Here is a 14,920-nt window from a genome sequence, read left to right on the forward strand (position 1 = left end):
AGATCACGGACTATACTCCTTATGCTATACCTTTCATGCCCATGATTTCTTCATTTCTTGACTGGAAGCCTGTATCTCCCTCTTTCCTTCATCCCCTGCCCTCTGGCAACCCTCAGTTTGTTCTCTGTATTTTATCCTCTGTATATTTAAATATAGATGTCACTGTGTGTGTATTTGTGTATAGACCTACCTATGTATATATTATTAGAGACATGGAAGTGTGTGTACATTCACACCCACACATATATATACACTTTTATTTCTGTATTTATTTCTGTATCTATTTATACATGTTGAAATACATGGGATCATCTGTGTACCTTTAATTCTAGTGTAACATTTCAGGGTTCATATCAAATTTATTCCTTTCTATTCTTGGCCCTCTTGGGACAGTGAGAACCCTGACTCTTACCATATTTGCTCAGTCTCACTGCATGAATCTCCCATCTTGGTTGCGGGCTCTCCCTGACATGGTAGCTTCCTTCCTTTGCCTGGGCTCTGACTCCTCATTCCAGGTTGCCCAAGCCCAGAATGAGTCAGTTTGAGTCCTGACTCCTGGCACGGGGCGCTCCCACTTCACAGATGCCCTTCTCACCCTCCTCGGGCTCTAACACAGGGCGGGTTATCCCTCACTTCAGCTTGGGGCCACAGTGACTCCCTTGCACTGGGGTGGTTCACCTTATGGCCCATGTTTTACACTGGCTGGCAGAAGTTATCCTTCATGTGAAGTTCTAATCTCCTGCTGTGATGACTGGTTTGATGCCCCGTACTGGCATCGATTCCTTCCCTGTCTCACATCCTTGCATCCCCACTGGGGTTCCCTTCACTTCTCACATAAACTGCTTACTCTGGAACCTTTGCCATGGCCTCTACTTTTGGGGGAACTCCCACTCAGACACTTCCTTGTCCCTCCAGGCCTAGGGTAAACATCTAAGGCAGTGAAACAGTCTGTTATCAAACCTAGAAATAACTCCTAATACCGATTCTTGTGAATTCTTACTTTCTTGGACTTCCAAGTATATTCTATGTCATTTCAGGGACATGCTCTGACCATGACTAAAAATCACAACTTCTTCCTCTGTCCCCTTAGCATAGTGCTTCTTATGTCTTTTTCCATTTTTAAAAAGCTAATGGAGGTGATTAGGCAAATTCAACAGGAATCTGATCTCTGCAGGTAGAGTCAGACAGAAGCCTCCAACTAACCCATGAACATCCTTCACTGACCCCTCTCAATAAGAAAGGGCATTCATTGATACAGGATTAAAAATGAATCTCAGAAGGTGCCTGGGTGGCTCTGTCGGTTAAGGGTCTAAATCTTAATTTCAGGTCAGGTCATGATGTCAGATCATGAGATTGATTCCTGCGTCAGACCTCACACTGACCATGGAGTCTGCTTAAGATCTTAAGATTCCCTCTCCCACTGACTCTCTCAAAAAAAAAAAAAAAAAAATTCTCTGGCTTCACAGGGAGAGGTTTTTAGTCTTTATGGTAATGAAGATTATAATGGCAAAGCATGGCTCTTTGAGAAAAATACTGAATTCTACATTCTCCTTTGTATGATTTCTCTCTACTCGTTTCTTCTGACTCAGTGGTTATAGTTCAAAATGACTACAGCTTGTCTAGAGGACATGGCATTCTTCCAACAGTATTCCAATAATTTGGAAGTCATGATGAAATGTTCTCTTGAGCTGGACTAGGAAGAGGACTTGATTTCACTTTTTTTTTTTAAGATTTTATTTATTTACTGGATAGTGAGAGAGATCACAAGGAGGCAGAGAGGCAGGCAGAGAGAGAGAGAGAGAGAGAAGGAAGCAGGCTCCCTGCTGAGCAGAAAGCCCAATATAGGACTCGATCCCAGAACCCTGAGATCATGACCTGAGCTGAAGGCAGAGGCTTTAACCCACTGTGCCACCCAGGCGCCCTGAGGACTTGATTTCAAAATGCAGCTGAACACCCTGTCATATCCAAAACATCAGAAAAATTATCCTAAAACCCCTAGAATAAAATCAAGATACCTCTGGGCCAACTCAGAATTACACTGAAAGAGGTGACACTCCATCAGAAATAAATTTTAACTGAAAACATGGCTCTTCTCAGTCTTTTGAAAATATACCAAAATGGGAATGTGTTTCATTCTCAAAGCACAACAAAACTTCATTCACAAAACTTTTTCTCAAAGCTTTCCACCAAGCCTTTCCTCATTCTCAGCGCCTCTTCTATATCTGCAGGCGGCTCTCAAAGCAGCTCCTCCCTCCTTTTCTCCTCAAGTCTTTTCCAAGCCACCAGGACATCTCTTCCGTTCCCTCCCTACACTGTCCCTTTCAAAGCACCTGATAAAATAGCTCTCTTCCTAATTCATGCTGTACGTGTATAGGTTTCCTATCACTGCTATAACCAATTACCACAAATTGTGGTGGCTTAAAACAACACACATTTGTGGGGCACCTGGGTGGTTCATTCATTAAGTGTCTACCTTCAGCTCAGGTCGTGATCCCAGGGTCCTGGGATTGAGAGCCCCACACTGGGCTCCCCGCTCGGTGGGAAACCTGCTTCTCCCTCTGCTTCTCCCTCTCTCACTCCCCATTTGTGTTCCTGCTCTCACTGTCTCACTCTCTGTCAAAATAAATAAATAAATAAAATCTTTAAAAAAAAATTGTTGTTCTTTCATGGTTCTGAAGGCCAGAAGTCTAAAATCGGTTTCACTGATTAAAGCCAATGTGTTGGCAGGGCTAGTTCTGGAGACTCATGGGGAGAGTATCTCTCTTTCTCCTTCTCTTCTTTTTTTTTTTTTTTTTTTTTTTTGCTTTTCCAAATCTTCTGGTGGCTGCCAACATTCTTTGGTTTGTCATCACTCCAGTCTCTTCTTCTGTATTCTAACTGCCTTCCCCATTTCTACTGTGGCATCTCCCTCTGCCTACCTCTTATAAGGATACTTATGGTTGCATTTAGGTCCCACCTGGATAATCTGGGATAATTCTCCATCTCAAGATCCTTAACCAGTCTCATCTGCAGAGTCCTTTTTGCCGTACGAGGTAATTCACAGGTTCCAGGGATTAGGACTAGGATATCTTTCATGGGCCATTTTTCAGCCAACCAGAGTTCCCTAAACACCAGGGATTTTGGGGGTGGGGAATTCTCTATGAATCTTGGTTTCTATACTTAGGATTCCCCATTCTCTCTTCTAGTTCTCTTTGGAAACTCCATACCCTTCTTGACAAAGCACCATATCATTTCCCTTAGGTTTTCTTTCCATTGCATCTAACCAAAAGGAGCTGAAGACCACTGGTTTGTTTGCTAGTTGGTCCATTATAGTAAACACATCCCTGAAGAACAGACTCTACTTGGGAGTAAGTATAGTCTGAAACCAAGTTAAGAAAGGACTCGGTTGCCTCACTTAGCCAAGACCCCACCCTATCCTTTATGTCACTGGATCCACATTACTGTGAAATAAAAATGTTTTTCTTGCTTTATCTGGCAGGGCCTTTCAGAGTTCTAAAAGAAGTTGACGTTAGCTTTTAATGGTTGTTCACTTTATTAATGTGGGAAGGAGGCTGGACCTAATGAAATTATTTTGGGTCAGAGTTTCCCCTCTAATGGAAATCAGGGTGGGATTTTCTATTTGCCTCCATCCCATGGAATATATTAAATGCTATGGGATCTGAATTTATTTCCTAGCAACAGTCAAGAAAAATGGATATTTCTGGGAAACACTCCTCTTTTAATATAAGGAAACCCAAGTGAATGAACATGAGAGATACGGGAGCCTTCGTCTGCCTTCTAGTTGGAGCTTGGATTCAGTCTAGCTTTTCCCAAACGGTGCTTTGAGCATAAATATTATTGGTATGTGAGGACCCAAAGAGTGATTTAAAGTAATCAAAGTGCTTCTTTATCCTTTTCTTTCCTGCCCAATCCTACTCTCTCATCTTCAAGGAGCAATTACTTTATGTTGAATTCTAGGTTTCAAGCAAAATGTTACAGAAATCCAACTGTCCAGATTTTCAAATGTTTAGAACAATCAGCTTTATATGAGTGAAGGCAAGGTCTGAGGTTTCAAATCTGATGACAAGGGAAAGCATTTATAAAGCTCAATGGAACAACCACAGAATCTCCCACATGCTGTCTAACCACAGAATTTCCAAGGATCCAGACAAAGTCAAACCTGATAGATGCTCTGAAGAAGTAAAATGATTGCTCATGCTTACATTCTTCGTGAGTATCAGAAGCAGACTAGAAACTGTGCCTTTTACTTTTGACACATTTCTTATCTCTTTCCACTTGCTTTATCTCACCTAACTCAACTTCCCATACCTAATTTCCTTTCCCTAAACACTCATTCTCCCCTCTTATCTCCCACTTTCTACCACCCACCAAGGCAAGACCAAAGAGGTTAAGGAAGAGGAATCATAGGGCAACAAGTGGGCAAGCAGCCTCTATGACAGACGATGTGTCAATTCTAGTTTCCTTCTCACTTTTCTTCTTCACCAAGACCAGTCCCCATCTCCAAGCCCCCTGCCTGCCCTGCAGGACCAGTGTTCTCCCAAAACCCTACTCTGCCCCGACACAAGAGACACTGGTGTAACCTCCTTCCTCCGAGTTCTAGCCACATTTGAGACGCTCTGGCCAAAAACTGTTTTTGAATGAAAGCATCAGAGAAGATGAGGGCTATATACCTGAATTCTGGGACTCAGACTCTTATCTTTTCATTCTCCACTAAATCCTTTCAGTTTAATTGCATCTCTACTGATCACCACCTTTGCTAAAACCTGAGAGTTATACAGTTACCTCATCACCACTCCAAGTGATAAATAACTTGCCAGGACTAACCTTGGTTTCTAAGAATTCTGAGTAAGAGAAATGGTTACTCTCAGTCACTAAAGTTCCAGAGCCCTACCTTATCTGAATCTATAGTTTACTCCGCATTACAACTCTAGCCTGTGTAATCCACCAGTGTAACTACTAACCTTCAGGCTCTGGGCCTGCCACTGATTTGGATTTATGGAATACACACACACACACACACACACACACAATATACAATATTATATATATGTGTGTGTGTGTGTGTGTATGTATATATATATATATATATATATATACATATATATATATATATAAAGCACAATTTAAAAGATGTTCAGCATCATATTTATCAGGTTAATGCAAATTAAAACTATGATAAAATAGTTCTACCCATCCACAGTTACGGCTAAAATTGAAGTATGGAGATGGATATGGAGCCTCTGGAACTTTTATTCATTGCTTGTGAAAGCGCAAAATGGTAAAGCCACTTTAAGAAACAGTTTGGCAATTTTGTATAAAGTTAAGCATACCCTTTCCATATGATCCACAGTCCACTAATAGGAATCTTCCCCAAAGAAATGGAAATACACATCTTCACAAAAGCCTTTATTGAAATGTTCATAGCAACATTACTCATAATAACTGAAAACCACCAAAATGCCCATTAACTGGTGATATTCAGGTCCAAAAATTATGGTAGCTCTACTTATGATAAATTAGGAAATGATCCATTTAAGCATTAGATTTAATTGTTAGAATCTCAACTAAGACTTTCAGAAAGAATTTACAGAACAGAAGAGAAAAATGACCCCCGCCCGCACAGATATACCCCATGACTCATGAACAAAATGGAGAATGAAATTCTTCTCAAAGCCTAGAACATCCAAAAGTTGAGGGAAGACAATAATGCTTTAAGGATACAGGCAGAGAAATCAACTTTCGTTAGACTTGTAGGAAGAAAATACTCTGAAACAGTCATAGGCACTTCAGCTTAGAGATCTACTGAGGCTAAGACTCTGGCAGACAAAAAAAGAAAAAAACAAAACAAAACAAAAACGTGGAAAGTATTAACATCTTTTCTAGGAAATGGATTTCAGGCCCAAACAATTCTACCTCAAGAGGTAGGGGCAGGAGCCATTGTATCATAAGGCTGAAAATGCTTGCTAGGAAATGGGTGTGGAAATGATGGTCTGAAGAGATACTGTGCTAGGCATGGCACCAGGCACCAGAAACAAAAGACTTGAAGGGGAAGTGGCAATAAGATCTTCTGACTGGTACAGTAACCACTGTAAGTTTCTACACTTTCTAAGAAGGCTACAAGGTCTTCAATACTTCTCTCTGAGAAAAGCTCTTGGATGCTCTTAGATTTTTCCCTCAGATATGACATTAACCCCTTGGGAGAAATTAGTCTCTTATGAGAAATTTCTCCCAGTTGAGTTTTACTTCATAGTTATGAATTTTAGATAACCGACATCAGCTGACTAGCATCCTGAAAAGACTAAAATTGAGATCTTCTCCTCTCCGACTCCTCTTTTCCTTCAGTGCCACTGATTTGCTGCCATGATCTTTGGCCCCATTAATGTGGATCTAGACTATGGTTGAGTTTGGGAAACAGTTTCATCTTAGATAAATTTTCTAGGGGCTGGGTTTTGTCTCATTTAAAATTTCATGACTGTAGTGCTACTGCTGTGATAATCTGGTTATGTCTTTGGGTTCTTTAACTATCAGAGAACATAAGAAATTATGTTCATTTTAGTGATAAAAATCCCAGGCAGCAGTGGATGAGAGAACCCAGACTCTACCAGATATCTGAGTCTAAGTTCTTTTTCTGAGCCTAAGTAGAATAAGAACTGGGGAGAAAGAATTAAGGATGTTAATTCTTTCACCCATTAAATTATTTGAATTCTAAGTTGCAGTTGAATTTAATCTTTCGACTTCAATTTCTTCTGGGAATTTCAGAATGGGAGAGAGTTTATATGCAAATTTCAGGCACCTTTATGTTGCGGCAAACTTATTAGTGGAATATGTTAGTGTTGCCATTTAATCATATTGCCTAACCTCTGGTGAGCTATATTGGGCATAATTTGGGATGGGAAACAGAGGGAGCAAATGCTCAGCCTTAGATATAGTGTGGATTTGGAGTTAATCTAATGAATGTACTATTGGGAGCATTTTTATTCTTCCTACTAGTAGTCACAGGAGGGTAACAAAGGAGCAGTAGGTGGTATTGAGGAAGCCGCCCATGAAGGTAGAAACAAGATTGCCTTGAGCAGCGGATCTCCTCTCTTTCAGAAGATTGTCACTCCCTTGGTTGTTATAATTCATGGTGAATCCCAAAGAAGATAAAAAAATATATATAGGAAATGATGCAGGAACCCACCCCCCTTCACCTTCCACAATCTTTTCTTTTCTAATCAGAGGGTCTTTAGCTGACACCCATGTCTTTTACCCATCTTATCTCTTACTCCACCCCTTCTGATAAGAAGAGACCTCTATTAGCCCACATTGCTTCATTTGACAGAGTTGATTTATTATAATGTCCCAAGGAACGGGGTGCTAATTTTTATTATATCCTCTCCGTCCTAGCTCAGTAGGCGGCTGAGATCCTAGATAGTGTTTTATTTTGCAGATCTTAAGTTTTTCCCTCAAGTGGGCTTTCCTAAGGTCTACCTGGGTAACGAATGGGATATTGCATAGTAGGAAGTGTCCGTACACCATTTTTATTGTGTAAATGACCACATACCCCACCCCAGCTTTCATAATAGTAAGTCTAATATTTGGATCTCCATTTTCCTGACTACAACCGAGAGTCTATTTCACAGTTGGTTTTTAACTCAGGTGAGGAGTAGAGGTGCTATTATTTTATTTTTATTTTTACTATTTATTTATTTATTTATTTGGGGGGATTCTCTCGAACTGGAAGCATCAGTACAAAATCACAAAGATAGTAAAGAATTGGGTTTGTTAGAGACAAGTCCGTGATTGGAGTTTGTATGAAAATAGCGAGAATGAGTTAGGAAATGTATCTGCCTCCAAACATGGGTAATTGGTTTAATTTTTTTTAGCAAATGTGAGAAGCATTGAAAGTATTTGAGCAGAACAGAAACATTGCCAGAGAGATGGGTTTTCAAAAAAGCAATTTGGTAACAGGTAAACAGACTGAAGACAGATGAAAGGAGATGACCAAGGGGAAATGTAATGGCTGAGGAGCAGGAAGAAGGGATGATAATGCTAGAGGTACAACTTGGTAGATAATTCTCTATTGAGGGTGAAGGGAGTGCAGTTGCCAAAATACAAACTTTGGAAGTTTGGAGCGGGGGTTACAAAACTTTTTCTGTAAAGGGCCAGATACATATTCTAGGCTTTGCGAACCATACAGTCTCATGGCAACTATTCAACTCTGCCACTGTCGCATGAAAGCATAGCTAGTATGTAAATGAATGAGCAAGGCTGTATGCCAATACAACTTTATTACTAAAACATCCAGCCCACAGGCCATGGTTTACCAATCCCTGCTTTACAAGGCTATAACATCAGTGCTGGTTATTAAGCTATCCCCTTTGAGCTCCAAACTCACCATGTTCCCTGCCCCAGGATGCTGGGGGATAGACTCTTGGTTACTCAGGAAAATGGAGATCAAAATATTAGACTTAACTATTATGAAAGGTGGGGTGGCATATGTGGTCATTTACATAATAAAAATGGTGTACTGACACTTCCTACTATACTATCTCCCATTCATTACCCATGTAGACCAAAGCACGTTTCTGTTTTCCCAGCTGCTCCCTATGAGATCTGGAGTGGGGAGAAGGGATATACTCCTCCCTGTTTTGCTCACTATTTCCTGTCAGGTCATCTCCACAGTGGTTCTTTACCTTGGCAACTGCAGTTGGTTTGGATTTCTAGTTTGTTCCCTTCCTCAGAGATACTAGCAGCAGCTGCCTGGCAGCCCCTACACAGGAGTTGGAGTCTGGCATCACGAGGCATCTCCTCTGAGATCCTAAGGCATCAGTCCCAGCCATGCAGAGCTCTCTCCCCAGATCTGGGAGTCTAGGTCCTAACAACCCTAACCTCTTCCCTCTGCCTTACCAGCACTACCAGTGGTAACAGCTTCCTGCAGTTACTGTCTTTGTGTTACTCCAGAATTCCCTTTTGCTTTCTCCTTGCAATTCACCAATGCTTGTTTAACTTATTTCTTGTATTGAATTCTCTCTATTGGAATAACTGGTATGGTGTCTTTGACAGCATCCTGACTAATACGGAACATTCTGTGTAGAATAGGAATTTACATAGGGATGTAGATAGCCAATATGAGAAATGTAGTCTTGAACGGGGAGATGTTGAGTCTACTTTTAGAAATGATGAGTTTGAAGTACTGACAAATAAATCACTTCTAAACTTCTAGCTGGGAATTGGATATTGAAAAAAGTCATGGATGTATTATTCATATAAAGGTGTTATTTCTATGAGCGGACATCAATAACTAGGAACGTATAGCTAGAGCGGAAAAGCTATAAATGGGAAACATCTTCATTTTTGAGAGAAATGATGAAGGTAGGAAAGACAATGAGCAGGACAAATAAGTAATTGCCTGAGAGGCAGAAGATAAACCTGCAGAATACAAGAAGGCAAGAAGACTGTTTTAAGAGAAAGGTTGCCAATAGGGGATCATCCTATATATAGCAAGGGAGATTACTGTGACTTCCCAAGGGTAGTTTCAATAGAACAGTAAAGTTATAATAGGAAGAATTGGTAGGAAAAATGAGGCCACTAAAATCTTTCTTTTCTTTTTTTTTTTTTTTTTGATGATGATGAAAGGAAGATAGAGATTATACAGAGATCGATAAGCCTAAATAAATCAAATGAATTAATGAAACCAGGAAAGCTTAAAGTTTTTATGTAGAGAAGTTATGGGTGGCGCGGGATAATGGAATATGCGTAGAATACGGGACTAATACATGGAATACATGAATGGAAAAATGTGGGTAATATAGATGGATTAAGAACCAAACTGACCTAAAGGAAGGGCATCTCTTTCTCTGAGATTCAGGTCAATGGCTTATCAGGAGGAAAGAAGCTGAACTTGTTTTAAAAACTGAACTGTCCTAATTCTGTATTCCTGTGTTAGTTAATGGAACCAGACATATTTTCCTATTCTTATGCTAAACAGTGCTAAGACCAAGCAATAACCAAGGCTGTTTGTTTAAGGAATACATGTTCGTGGCTGATGAGACTCTGGACCATACTGTCTCGCTCCTTCTGCCCTAGCTGCTGGCAAATGCTGTTGGCAGAAAGCTTTTATCCGCCATTCCCTTCAAAGATTGCCTCAGCTGCAGAAAGCTGCCTTGCCCATTGCTTCCTTCCAGAGGTAGCTCATGTCCAGTGCTGTGGTCCAGTGTGGGACATTTCTGAGGCCTCATTTTATACACACAGAGCTCTCTATGGAGATTGGCAGAGACTAAAGATCACAAGCTTGACTTCTCCCCCTGACCAATCTGGTTTTCTCTCCCTCTATAGCACAGGTGTTGATCTCAAGTGTATTCCCTAGTGACTATCCTGAATATTAAACTATACCCCAAAGCCTGCTTCACAAAAAATGCAACCTATAATGTCAGCTCACCAGTTTACTTCAGGACTTGCTTTAACATCCATTACCCATTGTATTCACCAAATCAAGTTATTTCATCATAAATTCAGCCCAATCTCAACCATTTTCCTGCCTTAGAAACCCTGCCTTAGAATCATCCAGCCTGGGCCCTAAAACTCTATAGATAACTTGTTTCAATTTTCTGTTTTGAGACTATCAAAGTGGTATCCTCCCTTACTTCAGTGAGTTTTGCTTGATTAACAGATTTTTCTGGGGTGAGGGGTCTTTTGGAGAATTGATACCTGAGAATTTTCATCAGATGTCCTTATTATTCCTATTATAGAAAGCCTGGTAGCTTCAAGGGAAGAGGAAAAGCTTGGAAAATACGTTTTGCCAAATATAATAAGGAATCAACTAAAAAACCCCCTAAATTTTCTGTCTCAATTTGGGATTTTGCTGCAGAGAAGAATGATCTCCTGGGGCTGGAGAGATGGTGGGAGTTCTATAAACGTGGGCTCAGATAACATGTTACAGGACAGTCAGAGTCCATAGTTACTGTCTTCATTTACAACTGGTGTTCCCAGAAATTCTTATGCCTCTGATGGAACAGCTTGGGTTCTGGTGGAAGAGGAGTCCTTGGTATCAGCTTAGACTCAACAGTCATATTTTTTTCCTTTGGGCTGGGATGGCACTGATTCTGAGGAATCTTTCACTCTCACTTCTCCTTCCCTCTATTCTCCTAGTCTTTTTATCCCACTTCCATGGTCCTCTACTGCTCGTAGGCTTGGCAAGAGACACTTGTAGCTAGCGCAAGGTTTTCTCTCTTCCTTCTATAAAATATATTAGGAATTTGGGAACACAGAGACAATACAATAATTTTCCTTCCAAATAATCCCAGAGATATTACAAGAGTGATCATATTACTTTTGATATGTTCAAATAAGATATGATCTAGGAAAGGACAATCTATTCTCTTGCCTTCTGTTCTGTTCTTAAAATATCTTCATATATAGGAATTTTTCAGTAATTATCTACTAGGCTGTGCTTAGTTTTTGAAATTTAAACCAATTTCTTCTTGCCATTAGTGATGATAGCTCACATTACTGTTAGAAGTCTGCCAACCCTCTCATGATATCATGTTATATCCTTGAGAATGGTTTGTTAACCTCTTTTCCAATTCTCTTTTGGCCAAATGGACCTAGTTTTTCCTCTACCTGATTTCCAAAAGATGGTTTCTATTTCTCTTTTTTGAATGCATTATGGTAAAGGCAGGGGTGGGGCATTAATTAAGTCGAGTTCAGCCCACAAAAGATCCTTAACTCAAATTACCAGCCTCTGAGTTTTGAAACTTCTGAAGTTTAGGCTTATTTGAAGTCATTTGGGTTTTCCCCTCCTTTTATTATCTTCTTTATCAACAGCTAACTCTGGTGCCTAGAGGCACGAAATATTATCATTTTAAGCACCCCACCTAACTCAAACTCAAGCCTATTATGTTTGTGAAAAGTACCTTGAACACCAGCTGGCTCTGAGGCCACCTTGGGAGCCATTTTTACATAGGGGTGTAGCAAAGTTAGGACACAGTATTCAGAGACATAACGAGACTAGGTTCTGGTGCCTATAATCTAGAAACTCCGCCACCCCCACAAAGAACAAAACAGAAGTTTTTGCTAAGCATTCTTTTCCATAGTATAATTTGCTTTTCTAAAGAAGTAGTACCTAGTGTTGCTGTAGATCAAATTAATGTATGAATCTTTAAAAATGACAAACCTGAATTCAAAATGACACTTAAAAAATAGATTAAGACACATTTTTAATTACATGCCTGAAAGAAAGTTCATAATGTACTTACACAATTTTCACTAATAATTTGTCTAAAATTAGTCAATTTTCTGTTCTCATAATTATCACGAGCTTTTTGGCTTTCATACTGTACATCTCTTCATTTTCTCCAAGTTATCACTGGTTTTCAAATTTCAAGTTTCTTTGTATCACCATCTTCATTGTCACCCACTGTTCTGTACTTAGGGAGAAGAAGTCAAGAGTGTGCCACTAGTAAGCCTAGACTGAAGCTTGGCGTCTTTGAGGATGATTGCATCCCACAGAAATGGGATTACACCCAATCCCTTTTAGGACTAACTTTGGCACATAATTTTTCCTATTATCTAAAGCATGTTGCCTTTTGTCTGTGCCCTATCTTCACACACTAAGCCGTTTCACTCCCCATTTAATACACTCGAGGGCTGGTTTTCCTCATTTACAAAATGTTTCTGAAGTCTCTGCTATCTGTATAACTATTTTAGGATTTAGAAATCTTTACCTACAACCTCAGCACTTGAATTTCAGCATTTCTTAAAATCTATCCTGGTGATAATTTTGGGGAGTATCAGAGTCTGTGTTGATTTAGTTCAGGGCTACAAACTTGTATTTGTACTCCCACGATGATCTTTGTAAGCAAAGGTATCTAAATTACATTGGCAAGATGAATTCCCATTAAAAAACAGTTTTTATAAGACTTCGTATTTCTTAAAGCTGCACAGTAATGCTTTTTACAATTTATTATTATTATTATTTAATTTCTGGGAAAGTCCTAAGGCCCCTAAAAGTCCCTGAGAAAAAAATCACCCAGATCGCAAGATATTTTCTATCTTCTACCATCTTTGTTGATTTCCATTTTCTACCCTTTGTTGACCTGCTTAAGGTAGTCTGTTTAGATTTAACTTCATTTTGGAAGTTCCCATTTTCCCATTTTTCGTATTTTTATATTGTGAGTTATATGGGTTTTTTTCCCCCTTGAAAGTTAGATGGCGAGAAGGGGGCTCTTCCAATGAGAATGCATAGAAGGGAATGACTTTGCAAATTAAATAACCAGTTTTACTTGTGGCAGTCTTACAGTGGGAAATATGTTTGAATTAGCAACCAAACTAATTCATAGGTTTATAGAACAAGAATATATGTGATACAAGCTCTGAAAAAGTGATTTCAAAAGGAAAAACTCTTTTTAAAATGTTACAGATGATAGTCAAAATGCTTCCTGGACTTAAATAGCAATTACAAGTGAGCAATTTCAAAATCAGAAACATTTGGATGAGATTTCACACAAAACATAGTAGAGATTTATAAAGAATATTTCAATGTAATCACTGTCTTTTGTCACCAACTGTCAGTCTTTTGAGAATTTATAGTGATTTTAAGCTTCATTGGAATAAAAAACAAAGCAGCATAGTTTTCCTTTTGCATAAATTTAAAAACTTGGGGTAAGAGACAAAAAGCATTTTAATCTCTGACTCTGTGAGGGCCAAAGAGGTCAAGGCTGGGAATGGGGAAAGAGAAGAAAGTTTCTGAGTGATATAACTGTACAGAGAGCAAATGAACATTAGAAGAGTGAGGTGAGTCTACCCAAGACTGCACAGGTAGACTCACTAGTTACATCCTAGGGCGTAAGTCAGGAATGCCTAGGCAGATGCACAAGTCAAATGGGATCTGGAGGAATGCCTATTTTCCTATGAGTTAACAACCAGGGTTGTTAATGCAGATAAAAAAATGCAGATTAAAAAATTGTTTCTGGGAGCTCCAGTGTTGGGAGGAACAGGTGGCCAGAAATGCATTAAAGTTGACAGAAATACAAATATATAAAATACTATGAAGATGTGTTCACAAGGAGGCCCAAACTAAATCTGAAGACAAGAAAGTTATTCATCCTGCTGTGCTCCTTATTTGGAGCTTTTAAGCTTTTCTGCCCAACTTCTGACACGACTGTTTATTCAGCACCTACTATATGAAGGACACAGGGAATAGAAACACATCAGACTCTAGAACAACTAGTGTCTCTTAAATATTCACAGCATTCACCCATTATTCTCCCTGTCTTCCCTAACTCCTTATTATTCATTTCCATTCAACACTTTCTTTATTCTCTTTTACTGGTTCCTTTGTCCATTTTTTTTAGTTTCCAAGTTTTCTTTTCTGATATTTAATGTATCCCCAAAGATTAATCTATTTTCCTCAAAGAAGATGATCACATTTCCAAGTATTTGGATATTTCTCTCTGAATTTCTATCACTTCATACATTGCATGTAAATTATTCAGTACTGGGAGAGGGGTATAAAGATGAGTATACTATCCATTGAAATGTTCATTTGCTCATTTATCCAATAATTTATTGAGTGCTTAGCAAATACTAGATATTATTTGAGACACTGGAGGCACAGAATTGATGAAGATGAATTTCTTGTTCTTACCTACTTGCAGTCTAGGAGTAAAACACAAAAACTGAGGGGCCCCAGAGACTTATATGAATACTATGAAGGGCTAGGAAATGTGTAGAATTATGTGAGAAGCACTTCATGGCCTAATATTACTCCTGTCTTCATCTTAATTTCGTATCATTTGCCAAGTTTTAGAATATATTTCACATTGCTATATAATGTGTTTCTCTGAATGAAACATCATTTTATTTTATGTCTTAATGTATGCTATAAATAAATAAAATTAGTAGAGGTCTATATTGAAGGAAGTTGATTTTTGAGGTGGGC

Source organism: Mustela putorius, unplaced genomic scaffold (assembly GCF_011764305.1).
Source record: "Mustela putorius furo isolate JIRA1106 unplaced genomic scaffold, ASM1176430v1.1 tig00000275_pilon_pilon_pilon, whole genome shotgun sequence".
In the NCBI taxonomy this organism is placed as follows: Eukaryota; Metazoa; Chordata; class Mammalia; order Carnivora; family Mustelidae; genus Mustela; species Mustela putorius.